Source organism: Syngnathus typhle, linkage group LG1 (assembly GCF_033458585.1).
Source record: "Syngnathus typhle isolate RoL2023-S1 ecotype Sweden linkage group LG1, RoL_Styp_1.0, whole genome shotgun sequence".
NCBI lineage: Eukaryota > Metazoa > Chordata > Actinopteri > Syngnathiformes > Syngnathidae > Syngnathus > Syngnathus typhle.
The window spans coordinates 28,577,828-28,591,179 of record NC_083738.1 but is presented as its reverse complement, the minus strand read 5'-3'; the positions used below and the strand labels follow the sequence as shown (position 1 = coordinate 28,591,179).

Sequence of the window (13,352 nt, the reverse complement as noted above, 5' to 3'; positions counted from 1 at the left end):
GAAGTTTTTGGTAAGTGGGAAGTTGTGGAATAGGTAGAAAAATGATGAACAGTTGAAAGTTGGAATGGGTTGAATCGGTTGAAAAATGTAGAAATGAGAAGGGAAAAGGGAATTGGGTGTGAATTTCAAAATAAAAGATGTGAAGTTTTTGGTAAGTGGGAAGTTGTGGAATAGGTAGAAAAATGATGAACAGTTGAAAGTTGGAATGGGTTGAATCGGTTGAAAAATGTAGAAATGAGAAGGGAAAAGGGAATTGAGTGTGAATTTCAAAATAAAAGATGTGAAGTTTTTGGTAAGTGGGAAGTTGTGGAATAGGTAGAAAAATGATGAACAGTTGAAAGTTGGAATGGGTTGAATCGGTTGAAAAATGTAGAAATGAGAAGGGAAAAGGGAATTGGGTGTGAATTTCAAAATAAAAGATGTGAAAATTTTTGGTAAGTGGGAAGTTGTGGAATAGGTAGAAAAATGATGAACAGTTGAAAGTTGGAATGGGTTGAATCGGTTGAAAAATGTAGAAATGAGAAGGGAAAAGGGAATTGGGTGTGAATTTCAAAATAAAAGATGTGAAGTTTTTGGTAAGTGGGAAGTTGTGGAATAGGTAGAAAAATGATGAACAGTTGAAAGTTGGAATGGGTTGAATCGGTTGAAAAATGTAGAAATGAGAAGGGAAAAGGGAATTGAGTGTGAATTTCAAAATAAAAGATGTGAAGTTTTTGGTAAGTGGGAAGTTGTGGAATAGGTAGAAAAATGATGAACAGTTGAAAGTTGGAATGGGTTGAATCGGTTGAAAAATGTAGAAATGAGAAGGGAAAAGGGAATTGGGTGTGAATTTCAAAATAAAAGATGTGAAGTTTTTGGTAAGTGGGAAGTTGTGGAATAGGTAGAAAAATGATGAACAGTTGAAAGTTGGAATGGGTTGAATCGGTTGAAAAATGTAGAAATGAGAAGGGAAAAAGGAATTGGGTGTGAATTTCAAAATAAAAGATGTGAAGTATTTGGGAAGTTGTGGAATAGGTAGAAAAATGATGAACAGTAGAAAGTTGGAATGGGTTGAATCGGTTGAAAAATGTAGAAATTAGAGTACAAAAACGGAATTTGAGAGAATTTTGGTTGAATTTCAAAATAAAAGATGTGAAGTTTTTGGTAAGTGGGAAGTTGTGGAATAGGTAGAAAAATGATGAACAGTTGAAAGTTGGAATGGGTTGAATCGGTTGAAAAATGTAGAAATGAGAAGGGAAAAGGAAATTGGGTGTGAATTTCAAAATAAAAGATGTGAAGTTTTTGGTTAGTGGGAAGTTGTGGAATAGGTAGAAAAATGATGAACAGTTGAAAGTTAGAATGGGTTGAATCGGTTGAAAAATGTAGAAATGAGAAGGGAAAAGGAATTGGGTGTGAATTTCAAAATAAAAGATGTGAAGCTTTTGGTAAGTGGGAAGTTGTGGAATCGGTAGAAAAGTAATGAACAGTTGAAAGTTGGAATGGGTTGAATCGGTTGAAAAATGTAGAAATTAGAGTGGAAAAACGAAATTTTAGAGAATTTTGGTTGAATTTCAAAATAAAAGATGTGAAGTTTTTGGGAAGTGGGACGTTGTGGAATAGGTAGGCAAAAGATGAACAGTTGAAAGTTGGAACGAGTTGAATCGGTTGAAAAATGTAGAAGTTAGAGCTGAAAAACGAAATTTTGTGAAAATTTGTCGGAATTTTTAACGTGAAAACGTGAAATTTTTGAATTTGGGAATTTTGGGAATGTCGAGAATCCTTCCGAATGTGATTAGAATGTGCTGAATGATGTGAATTTCAAATTGGAACGACGTAAACGTGAAATGTCGAATGTGCCATTAAGAATGAATGGGGAAAAATTTGTCGGAATTTGGGGAATTTTGCGGAATCGGAAAATGTTCGGAATGAGAAAAATACAAGCCACCCTTTCCTGAATATTTGGAATACGTGAAAAGTGGAATGGAGTGAATCGGGTGAATTTTGTGAAAGAAGAAGCGGGACAAAAAAGTGAGGAGAATAAAATATAATAATAATAATAACTAGAATTTTGCAATTTCTGGAGAAATTGCGTGTGAAGGCGAAATGTATGAATAACTTTTTCGGGGAATGCTGCCGAACGATGTTGAAACGTGTTGAATTACTTGAGAAATGTAGAATATTTGGAGAATCTGTGGTGAATTTCAAAATTGAAAGTTTGGAATATTTGGTAAGTGGGAAGTTGTGGAATAGGTAGGCAAAAGATGAAGAGTTGAAAGTTGGAATGGGTTGAATCGGTTGAAAAATGTAGAAATTAGAGTGGAAAAACTGAATTTTGGAGAATTTGGTTGAATTTCGAATTTGGAATTTTTGGTAAGTGGGAAGTTGTGGAATAGGTAGGCAAAAGATGAACAGTTGAAAGTTGGAACGGGTTGAATCAGTTAAAAAATGTAGAAGTTAGAGCAAATGTTGAATCCCCATAGAGAATGGATGGGAAAATAAAAAAAAAGCAATTGCGCCAAAATCTTTTTAAATTTGGAACAAAACCAAAAAAAACGGCCTCAGGAGGTTCACTTTTGGGGTAGAAATGTTGAAACGGGTTAAATCAGACAAAAAACGAAAAAGTTAGCGCAAATGTAGCTATTTGGGCCACTCAGTGTTGAAATAAGGTCACTTCCGGTTTGATTCGGGTCACTTCCGGTCTAGTTTGGGTCACTTCCGGTTTATTTGGGTCACTTCCGGTTTAAAACACGTCACTTCCGGTTTAGCTGAGGTCACTTCCGGTTTACTTGGGGTCACCTCCGGTCTAAAAAGGTAACTTCCGGTTCATTTGTGGTCACTTCCGGTTCGATTTGGGGTCACTTCCGGTTTACCAGAGGTCACTTCCGGTCTATTTGGGGTCACTTCCGGTCTATTTGGGGTCACTTCCGGTTTATTTGGGTCACTTCCGGTTTAATTTGGGTCACTTCCGGTTCGTCTGAGGTCACTTCCGGTTTATTAGGGGTCATTTCCGGTCTAAAAAGGTCACTTCCGGTACATTTGGGGTCACTTCCGGTTTACCAGAGGTCACTTCCGGTCTATTAAGGGTCACTTCCGGTTTATTAGGGGTCACTTCCGGTTTATTTGGGTCACTTCCGGTTTAATTTGGGTCACTTCCGGTTCGTCTGAGGTCACTTCCGGTTTATTAGGGGTCATTTCCGGTCTAAAAAGGTCACTTCCGGTACATTTGGGGTCACTTCCGGTTTGATTTGGGGTCACTTCCGGTTTACCTGAGGTCACTTCCGGTCTATTTGGGGTCACTTTCGGTTTGATTTGGGGCACTTCCGGTTCATTCTGGGTTCATTGGTGGCACTTCAGGGTCATCCAAGATGGCCGCCACACTGGAATTGGGGGTCAAGGGTTGAATTGTGTAAGCATAGTGGAAGTGGGGGTGAATGGGAGTGAATGTGGGAATCATAGTGGAAGTGGGGGTGAATGGGAGTGAATGTGGTAAGCATAAGGTGAATAAGGGGAATAAATGTGGAATGGGTTGAATCGGTCGAAAAATGTAGAAATTAGAGTAGAAAAACGAAATTTTAGAGAATTTTGGTTGAATTTCAAATTTGAGAATTTGGAATTTTTGGTAAGTGGGAAGTTGTGGAATAGGTAGGCAAAAGATGAACAGTTGAAAGTTGGAACGGGTTGAATCGGTTGAAAAATGTAGAAATTAGAGTGGAATAACGGAATTTGAGAGAATTTTGGTTGAATTTCAAATTTGAAAATTTGGAATTTTTGGTAAGTGGGAAGTTGTGGAATAGGTAGGCAAAAGATGAACAGTTGAAAGTTGGAACGGGTTGAATCGGTTGAAAAATGTAGAAATTAGAGTGGAATAACGGAATTTGAGAGAATTTTGGTTGAATTTCAAATTTGAAAATTTGGAATTTTTGGTAAGTGGGAAGTTGTGGAATAGGTAGGCAAAAGATGAACAGTTGAAAGTTGGAATGGGTTGAATCGGTTGAAAAATGTAGAAGTTAGAGGTGAAAAACGAAATTTTGTGAAATGTCGAATGTGCCATTAAGAATGGATGGGGAAAAATTTGTCGGAATTTTGGGAATTTTGCGGAATCGGAAAATTTTCGGAATGAGAAAAATACAAGCACCCCTTTCCTGAATATTTGGAATACGTGAAAAGTGGAATGGAGTGAATCGGATGAATTATGTGAAAGATGAAACGGGACAAAAAAGTGAGGAGAATAAAATAGAAGAATAATAATAATAACTAGAATTTTGCAATTTCTGGAGAAATTGCGTGTGAAGGCGAAATGTATGAATAACTTCTTCGGGGAATGCTGCCGAACGATGTTGAAACGTGTTGAATTACTTGAGAAATGTAGAATATTTGGAGAATTTGGCGTGAATTTCAAAATAAAAGATGTGAAGTTTTTGGTAAGTGGGAAGTTGTGGAAAAGGTCGAAAAATGATGAACAGTTGAAAGTTGGAATGTGTTGAATCGGTTGAAAAATGTAGAAATGAGAAGGGAAAAAGGAATTGGGTGTGAATTTCAAAATAAAAGATGTGAAGGTTTTGGGAAGTTGTGGAATAGGTCGAAAAATGATGAACAGTTGAAAGTTGGAATGGGTTGAATCGGCTGAAAAATGTAGAAATGAGAAGGGAAAAGGGAATTGGGTGTGAATTTCAAAATAAAAGATGTGAAGTTTTTGGTAAGTGGGAAGTTGTGGAATAGGTAGAAAAATGATGAACAGTTGAAAGTTGGAATGGGTTGAATCGGTTGAAAAATGTAGAAATGAGAAGGGAAAAGGGAATTGGGTGTGAATTTCAAAATAAAAGATGTGAAGTTTTTGGTAAGTGGGAAGTTGTGGAATAGGTAGAAAAATGATGAACAGTTGAAAGTTGGAATGGGTTGAATCGGTTGAAAAATGTAGAAATGAGAAGGGAAAAGGGAATTGAGTGTGAATTTCAAAATAAAAGATGTGAAGTTTTTGGTAAGTGGGAAGTTGTGGAATAGGTAGAAAAATGATGAACAGTTGAAAGTTGGAATGGGTTGAATCGGTTGAAAAATGTAGAAATGAGAAGGGAAAAGGGAATTGGGTGTGAATTTCAAAATAAAAGATGTGAAGTTTTTGGTTAGTGGGAAGTTGTGGAATGGGTAGAAAAATGATGAACAGTTGAAAGTTGGAATGGGTTGAATCGGTTGAAAAATGTAGAAATTAGAAGGGAAAAAGGAATTGGGTGTGAATTTCAAAATAAAAGATGTGAAGTATTTGGGAAGTTGTGGAATAGGTAGAAAAATGATGAACAGTTGAAAGTTGGAATGGGTTGAATCGGTTGAAAAATGTAGAAATTAGAGTACAAAAACGGAATTTGAGAGAATTTTGGTTGAATTTCAAAATAAAAGATGTGAAGTTTTTGGTAAGTGGGAAGTTGTGGAATAGGTAGAAAAATGATGAACAGTTGAAAGTTGGAATGGGTTGAATCGGTTGAAAAATGTAGAAATGAGAAGGGAAAAGGAAATTGGGTGTGAATTTCAAAATAAAAGATGTGAAGTTTTTGGTAAGTGGGAAGTTGTGGAATAGGTAGAAAAATGATGAACAGTTGAAAGTTGGAATGGGTTGAATCGGTTGAAAAATGTAGAAATGAGAAGGGAAAAGGAATTGGGTGTGAATTTCAAAATAAAAGATGTGAAGCTTTTGGTAAGTGGGAAGTTGTGGAATCGGTAGAAAAATAATGAACAGTTGAAAGTTGGAATGGGTTGAATCGGTTGAAAAATGTAGAAATTAGAGTGGAAAAACGAAATTTTAGAGAATTTTGGTTGAATTTCAAAATAAAAGATGTGAAGTTTTTGGGAAGTGGGACGTTGTGGAATAGGTAGGCAAAAGATGAACAGTTGAAAGTTGGAACGAGTTGAATCGGTTGAAAAATGTAGAAGTTAGAGCTGAAAAACGAAATTTTGTGAAAATTTGTCGGAATTTTTAACGTGAAAACGTGAAATTTCTGAATTTGGGAATTTTGGGAATGTCGAGAATCCTTCCGAATGTGATTAGAATGTGCTGAATGATGTGAATTTCAAATTGGAACGACGTAAACGTGAAATGTCGAATGTGCCATTAAGAATGAATGGGGAAAAATTTGTCGGAATTTGGGGAATTTTGCGGAATCGGAAAATGTTCGGAATGAGAAAAATACAAGCCACCCTTTCCTGAATATTTGGAATACGTGAAAAGTGGAATGGAGTGAATCGGGTGAATTTTGTGAAAGAAGAAGCGGGACAAAAAAGTGAGGAGAATAAAATATAATAATAATAATAACTAGAATTTTGCAATTTCTGGAGAAATTGCGTGTGAAGGCGAAATGTATGAATAACTTCTTCAGGGAATGCTGCCGAACGATGTTGAAACGTGTTGAATTACTTGAGAAATGTAGAATATTTGGAGAATTTGTGGCGAATTTCAAAATAAAAGATGTCAAGTTTTTGGTAAGTGGGAAGTTGTGGAATAGGTCGAAAAATGATGAACAGTTGAAAGTTGGAATGGGTTGAATCGGTTGAAAAATGTAGAAATGAGAAGGGAAAAAGGAATTGGGTGTGAATTTCAAAATAAAAGATGTGAAGGTTTTGGGAAGTTGTGGAATAGGTCGAAAAATGATGAACAGTTGAAAGTTGGAATGGGTTGAATCGGTTGAAAAATGTAGAAATGAGAAGGGAAAAGGGAATTGGGTGTGAATTTCAAAATAAAAGATGTGAAGTTTTCTGTAAGTGGGAAGTTGTGGAATAGGTAGAAAAATGATGAACAGTTGAAAGTTGGAATGGGTTGAATCGGTTGAAAAATGTAGAAATGAGAAGGGAAAAGGGAATTGAGTGTGAATTTCAAAATAAAAGATGTGAAGTTTTTGGTAAGTGGGAAGTTGTGGAATAGGTAGAAAAATGATGAACAGTTGAAAGTTGGAATGGATTGAATCGGTTGAAAAATGTAGAAATGAGAAGGGAAAAGGGAATTGGGTGTGAATTTCAAAATAAAAGATGTGAAGTTTTTGGTAAGTGGGAAGTTGTGGAATAGGTAGAAAAATGATGAACAGTTGAAAGTTGGAATGGGTTGAATCGGTTGAAAAATGTAGAAATGAGAAGGGAAAAAGGAATTGGGTGTGAATTTCAAAATAAAAGATGTGATGTTTTTGGGAAGTTGTGGAATAGGTAGAAAAATGATGAACAGTTGAAAGTTGGAATGGGTTGAATCGGTTGAAAAATGTAGAAATTAGAGTACAAAAACGGAATTTGAAAGAATTTTGGTTGAATTTCAAAATAAAAGATGTGAAGTTTTTGGTAAGTGGGAAGTTGTGGAATAGGTAGAAAAATGATGAACAGTTGAAAGTTGGAATGGGTTGAATCGGTTGAAAAATGTAGAAATGAGAAGGGAAAAGGAAATTGGGTGTGAATTTCAAAATAAAAGATGTGAAGTTTTTGGTAAGTGGGAAGTTGTGGAATAGGTAGAAAAATTATGAACAGTTGAAAGTTGGAATGGGTTGAATCGGTTGAAAAATGTAGAAATGAGAAGGGAAAAGGAATTGGGTGTGAATTTCAAAATAAAAGATGTGAAGCTTTTGGTAAGTGGGAAGTTGTGGAATCGGTAGAAAAATAATGAACAGTTGAAAGTTGGAATGGGTTGAATCGGTTGAAAAATGTAGAAATTAGAGTAGAAAAACGAAATTTTAGAGAATTTTGGTTGAATTTCAAAATAAAAGATGTGAAGTTTTTGGTAAGTGGGACGTTGTGGAATAGGTAGGCAAAAGATGAACAGTTGAAAGTTGGAACGAGTTGAATCGGTTGAAAAATGTAGAAGTTAGAGCTGAAAAACGAAATTTTGTGGAAATTTGTCGGAATTTTTAACGTGAAAACGTGAAATTTTCGAATTTGGGAATTTTGGGAATGTCGAGAATCCTTCCGAATGTGATTAGAATGTGCTGAATGATGTGAATTTCAAATTGGAACGACGTAAATGTGAAATGTCGAATGTGCCATTAAGAATGAATGGGGAAAAATTTGTCGGAATTTGGGGAATTTTGCGGAAACGGAAAATTTTCGGAACGAGAAAAATGGAAGCGCTCGTCGCGTGAATATTTGGAATACGTGAAAAGTGGAATGGAGTGAATCGGATGAATTATGTGGAAGCTGAAACGTGTCAAAAAAGTGTGGAGAATAAAATAGAAGAATAACTAGAATTTTGCAATTTCTGGAGAAATTGCGTGTGAAGGCGAAATGTATGAATAACTTCTTCGGGGAATGCTGCCGAACGATGTTGAAACGTGTTGAATTACTTGAGAAATGTAGAATATTTGGAGAATTTGTGGCGAATTTCAAAATAAAAGATGTGAAGTTTTTGGTAAGTGGGAAGTTGTGGAATAGGTCGAAAAATGATGAACAGTTGAAAGTTGGAATGGGTTGAATTGGTTGAAAAATGTAGAAATGAGAAGGGAAAAAGGAATTGGGTGTGAATTTCAAAATAAAAGATGTGAAGGTTTTGGGAAGTTGTGGAATAGGTCGAAAAATGATGAACAGTTGAAAGTTGGAATGGGTTGAATCGGTTGAAAAATGTAGAAATGAGAAGGGAAAAGGGAATTGGGTGTGAATTTCAAAATAAAAGATGTGAAGTTTTTGGTAAGTGGGAAGTTGTGGAATAGGTCGAAAAATGATGAACAGTTGAAAGTTGGAATGGGTTGAATCGGTTGAAAAATGTAGAAATGAGAAGGGAAAAGGGAATTGGGTGTGAATTTCAAAATAAAAGATGTGAAGTTTTTGGTAAGTGGGAAGTTGTGGAATAGGTAGAAAAATGATGAACAGTTGAAAGTTGGAATGGGTTGAATCGGTTGAAAAATGTAGAAATGAGAAGGGAAAAGGGAATTAGGTGTGAATTTCAAAATAAAAGAATTGAAGTTTTTGGTAAGTGGGAAGTTGTGGAATAGGTAGAAAAATGATGAACAGTTGAAAGTTGGAATGGGTTGAATCGGTTGAAAAATGTAGAAATGAGAAGGGAAAAAGGAATTGGGTGTGAATTTCAAAATAAAAGATGTGAAGTTTTTGGGAAGTTGTGGAATAGGTAGAAACATGATGAACAGTTGAAAGTTGGAATGGGTTGAATCGGTTGAAAAATGTAGAAATTAGAGTACAAAAACGGAATTTGAGAGAATCTTGGTTGAATTTCAAAATAAAAGATGTGAAATTTTTGGTAAGTGGGAAGTTGTGGAATAGGTAGAAAAATGATGAACAGTTGAAAGTTGGAATGGGTTGAATCGGTTGAAAAATGTAGAAATGAGAAGGGAAAAGGGAATTGGGTGTGAATTTCAAAATAAAAGATGTGAAGTTTTTGGTAAATGGGAAGTTGTGGAATAGGTCGAAAAATGATGAACAGTTGAAAGTTGGAATGGGTTGAATCGGTTGAAAAATGTAGAAATGAGAAGGGAAAGGGAATTGGGTGTGAATTTCAAAATAAAAGATGTGAAGCTTTTGGTAAGTGGGAAGTTGTGGAATCGGTAGAAAAATAATGAACAGTTGAAAGTTGGAATGGGTTGAATCGGTTGAAAAATGTAGAAATTAGAGTAGAAAAACGAAATTTTAGAGAATTTTGGTTGAATTTCAAAATAAAAGATGTGAAGTTTTTGGTAAGTGGGACGTTGTGGAATAGGTAGGCAAAGGATGAACAGTTGAAAGTTTGAACGAGTTGAATCGGTTGAAAAATGTAGAAGTTAGAGGTGAAAAACGAAATTTTGTGAAAATTTGTCGGAATTTTTAACGTGAAAACGTGAAATTTTCGAATTTGGGAATTTTGGGAATGTCGAGAATCCTTCCGAATGTGATTAGAATGTGTTGAATGATGTGAATTTGAAATTGGAACGACGTAAATGTGAAATGTAGAATGTGCCATTAAGAATGAATGGGGAAAAATTTGTCGGAATTTTGGGAATTTTGCGGAATCGGTAAATTTTCGGAACGAGAAAAATGGAAGCGCTCGTCGCGTGAATATTTGGAATACGTGAAAAGTGGAATGGAGTGAATCGGATGAATTATGTGGAAGATGAAACGTGTCGAAAAAGTGTGGAGAATAAAATAGAAGAATAATAATAATAACTAGAATTTTGCAATTTCTGGAGAAATTGCGTGTGAAGGCGAAATGTATGAATAACTTTTTCGGGGAATGCTGCCGAACGATGTTGAAACGTGTTGAATTACTTGAGAAATGTAGAATATTTGGAGAATTTGTGGTGAATTTCAAAATTGAAAGTTTGGAATATTTGGTAAGTGGGAAGTTGTGGAATAGGTAGGCAAAAGATGAACAGTTGAAAGTTGGAATGGGTTGAATCGGTTGAAAAATGTAGAAATTAGAGTAGAAAAACGAAATTTTGGAGAAATTGGTTGAATTTCGAATTTTTGGTAAGTGGGAAGTTGTGGAATAGGTAGGCAAAAGATGTACAGTTGAAAGTTGGAACGGGTTGAATCAGTTAAAAAATGTAGAAGTTAGAGCAAATGTTGAATCCCCATAGAGAATGAATGGGAAAATAAAAAAAAGCAATTGCGCCAAAATCTTTCTAAATTTGGAACAAAACAAAAAAAAACAGCCTCAGGAGGTTCACTTTTGGGGTAAAAATGTTGAAACGGGTTAAATCGGACAAAAAACGAAGACATTAGAGCAAATGTAGCTATTTGGGGCACTTAGTGTTGAAATAAGGTCCTTTCCGGCTTGATTCGGGTCATTTCCGGTCTAATTTGGGCCACTTCCGGTTTATTTGGGACACTTCCGGTTTAATACAGGTCACTTCCGGTTTAGCTGAGGTCACTTCCGGTTTATTTGGGGTCACTTCCGGTCTAAAAAGGTCACTTCCGGTTCATTTGGGGTCACTTCCGGTTTGATTTGGGGTCACTTCCGGTTTACCAGAGGTCACTTCCGGTCTATTTGGGGTCACTTCCGGTTTATTTGGGTCACTTCCGGTTTAATTTGGGTCACTTCCGGTTCGTCTGAGGTCACTTCCGGTTTATTAGGGGTCATTTCCGGTCTAAAAAGGTCACTTCCGGTACATTTGGGGTCACTTCCGGTTTGATTTGGGGTCACTTCCGGTTTACCTGAGGTCACTTCCGGTCTATTTGGGGTCACTTTCGGTTTGATTTGGGCCACTTCCGGTTCATTCTGGGTTCATTGGTGGCACTTCAGGGTCATCCAAGATGGCCGCCACACTGGAATTGGGGGTCAAGGGTTGAATTGTGTAAGCATAGTGGAAGTGGGGGTGAATGGGAGTGAATGTGGGAAGAATAAGGTGAATTAAGTGAATAAATTTGGAATGGGTTGAATCGGTTGAAAAATGTAGAAATGAGAAGGGAAAAAGGAATTGGGTGTGAATTTCAAAATAAAAGATGTGAAGTTTTTGGTAAGTGGGAAGTTGTGGAATAGGTAGAAAAATGATGAACAGTTGAAAGTTGGAATGGGTTGAATCGGTTGAAAAATGTAGAAATGAGAAGGGAAAAAGGAATTGGGTGTGAATTTCAAAATAAAAGATGTGAAGTTTTTGGTAAGTGGGAAGTTGTGGAATAGGTAGAAAAATGATGAACAGTTGAAAGTTGGAATGGGTTGAATCGGTTGAAAAATGTAGAAATGAGAAGGAGAAACGGAAATATTGGAGAATTGGGTGTGAATTTCAAAATAAAAGATGTGAAGTTTTTGGTAAGTGGGAAGTTGTGGAATAGGTAGAAAAATGATGAACAGTTGAAAGTTGGAATGGGTTGAATCGGTTGAAAAATGTAGAAATGAGAAGGGAAAAGGAATTGGGTGTGAATTTCAAAATAAAAGATGTGAAGCTTTTGGTAAGTGGGAAGTTGTGGAATCAGTAGAAAAATAATGAACAGTTGAAAGTTGGAATGGGTTGAATCGGTTGAAAAATGTAGAAATTAGAGTAGAAAAACGAAATTTTAGAGAATTTTGGTTGAATTTCAAAATAAAAGATGTGAAGTTTTTGGTAAGTGGGACGTTGTGGAATAGGTAGGCAAAAGATGAACAGTTGAAAGTTGGAACGAGTTGAATCGGTTGAAAAATGTAGAAGTTAGAGGTGAAAAACGAAATTTTGTGAAAATTTGTCGGAATTTTTAACGTGAAAACGTGAAATTTTCGAATTTGGGAATTTTGGGAATGTCGAGAATCCTTCCGAATGTGATTAGAATGTGCTGAATGATGTGAATTTCAAATTGGAACGACGTAAATGTGAAATGTCGAATGTGCCATTAAGAATGAATGGGGAAAAATTTGTCGGAATTTTGGGAATTTTGCGGAATCGGAAAATTTTCGGAACGAGCAAAATACAAGCGCTCGTCGCGTGAATATTTGGAATACGTGAAAAGTGGAATGGAGTGAATCGGATGAATTATGTGGAAGATGAAACGTGTCAAAAAAGTGTGGAGAAACGTAGAGAATAATAATAATAATAATAATAGAGAATGGTGTAGAATAACATATGTGTGAAGGCCTTCGCCTTCACACAACTAGAATTGCAATTTCGGAAGAAATTGCGTGTGAAGGCGAAGGCAGATGTTAATTTAGAAACGTTAAGCGTTAAAAATGATGAGCGGGAAGAATGAAAAGGGAAAGAAATAATTGTGAAATAAATGGGAAAATGTTACAAATACATGTTACAAAAAGGTACAAATGATAAGCGTTAAAAATGAAATGTTACAAATGTTACAAAAAAGGTACAAATGATAAGCGTTGAAAATGATAAGGGGAAGGATAAAGAGTAAAATATATAATGACGCCCAATGTGGGAATCGAACTGACAAGGGATTTGATACCACTCGGGAAAGATGCTCGTGTACTGGAATCACTTGTGTTTCCCACGAGCTAATTGTGTCCCTGTCTACAAACTGGTTGAATTTGGTTAATGTATTGAATGTGTTTGTTGAATGCGAATACGTAATCAAAGTGGTGGAAATTGCTTAATGTAATGAATGTTGAATGCGAATGTTAGTTACAAATGATAAGCGTTAAAAATGATAAGCGGGAAGAATAAAGAGTAAAATAATTAATGACGCCCAATGTGGGAATCGAACCCACTACAGGAAACTGGCTCGGGTTGACATTGCCATTAAGAATGAATGGGGAAATAAAAGGCACAAATTTGCTAATTACTTAAAAACGGTAAATGTTATGAACGCGAAAAATACTTGCAAGCGTGCCATGAATTTTTGGAACGTGTGAAAGTTTGAACGAGGTGAATCGGTTGAAGCATGTGGGAGTAGTTGGATGTCAAAAAAGTGGGAGGAATAAGTTGTTTAATAATGACTCCCAATGTGGGAATCGAACCCACTACAGGAAACTGGCTCAGGTTGACATTTCCATTGTGTTTCCGACT

The 13,352-nt window shown here is 36.1% G+C and overlaps 1 protein-coding gene across 3 annotated transcripts in view; it reads left to right on the top strand.

Moving 5' to 3' along the window:
* LOC133153157 (NACHT, LRR and PYD domains-containing protein 3-like) overlaps positions 1 to 13,352 on the top strand; it is an 80,209-nt gene that overhangs the window by 19,224 nt on the left and 47,633 nt on the right. The window lies entirely within an intron of this gene.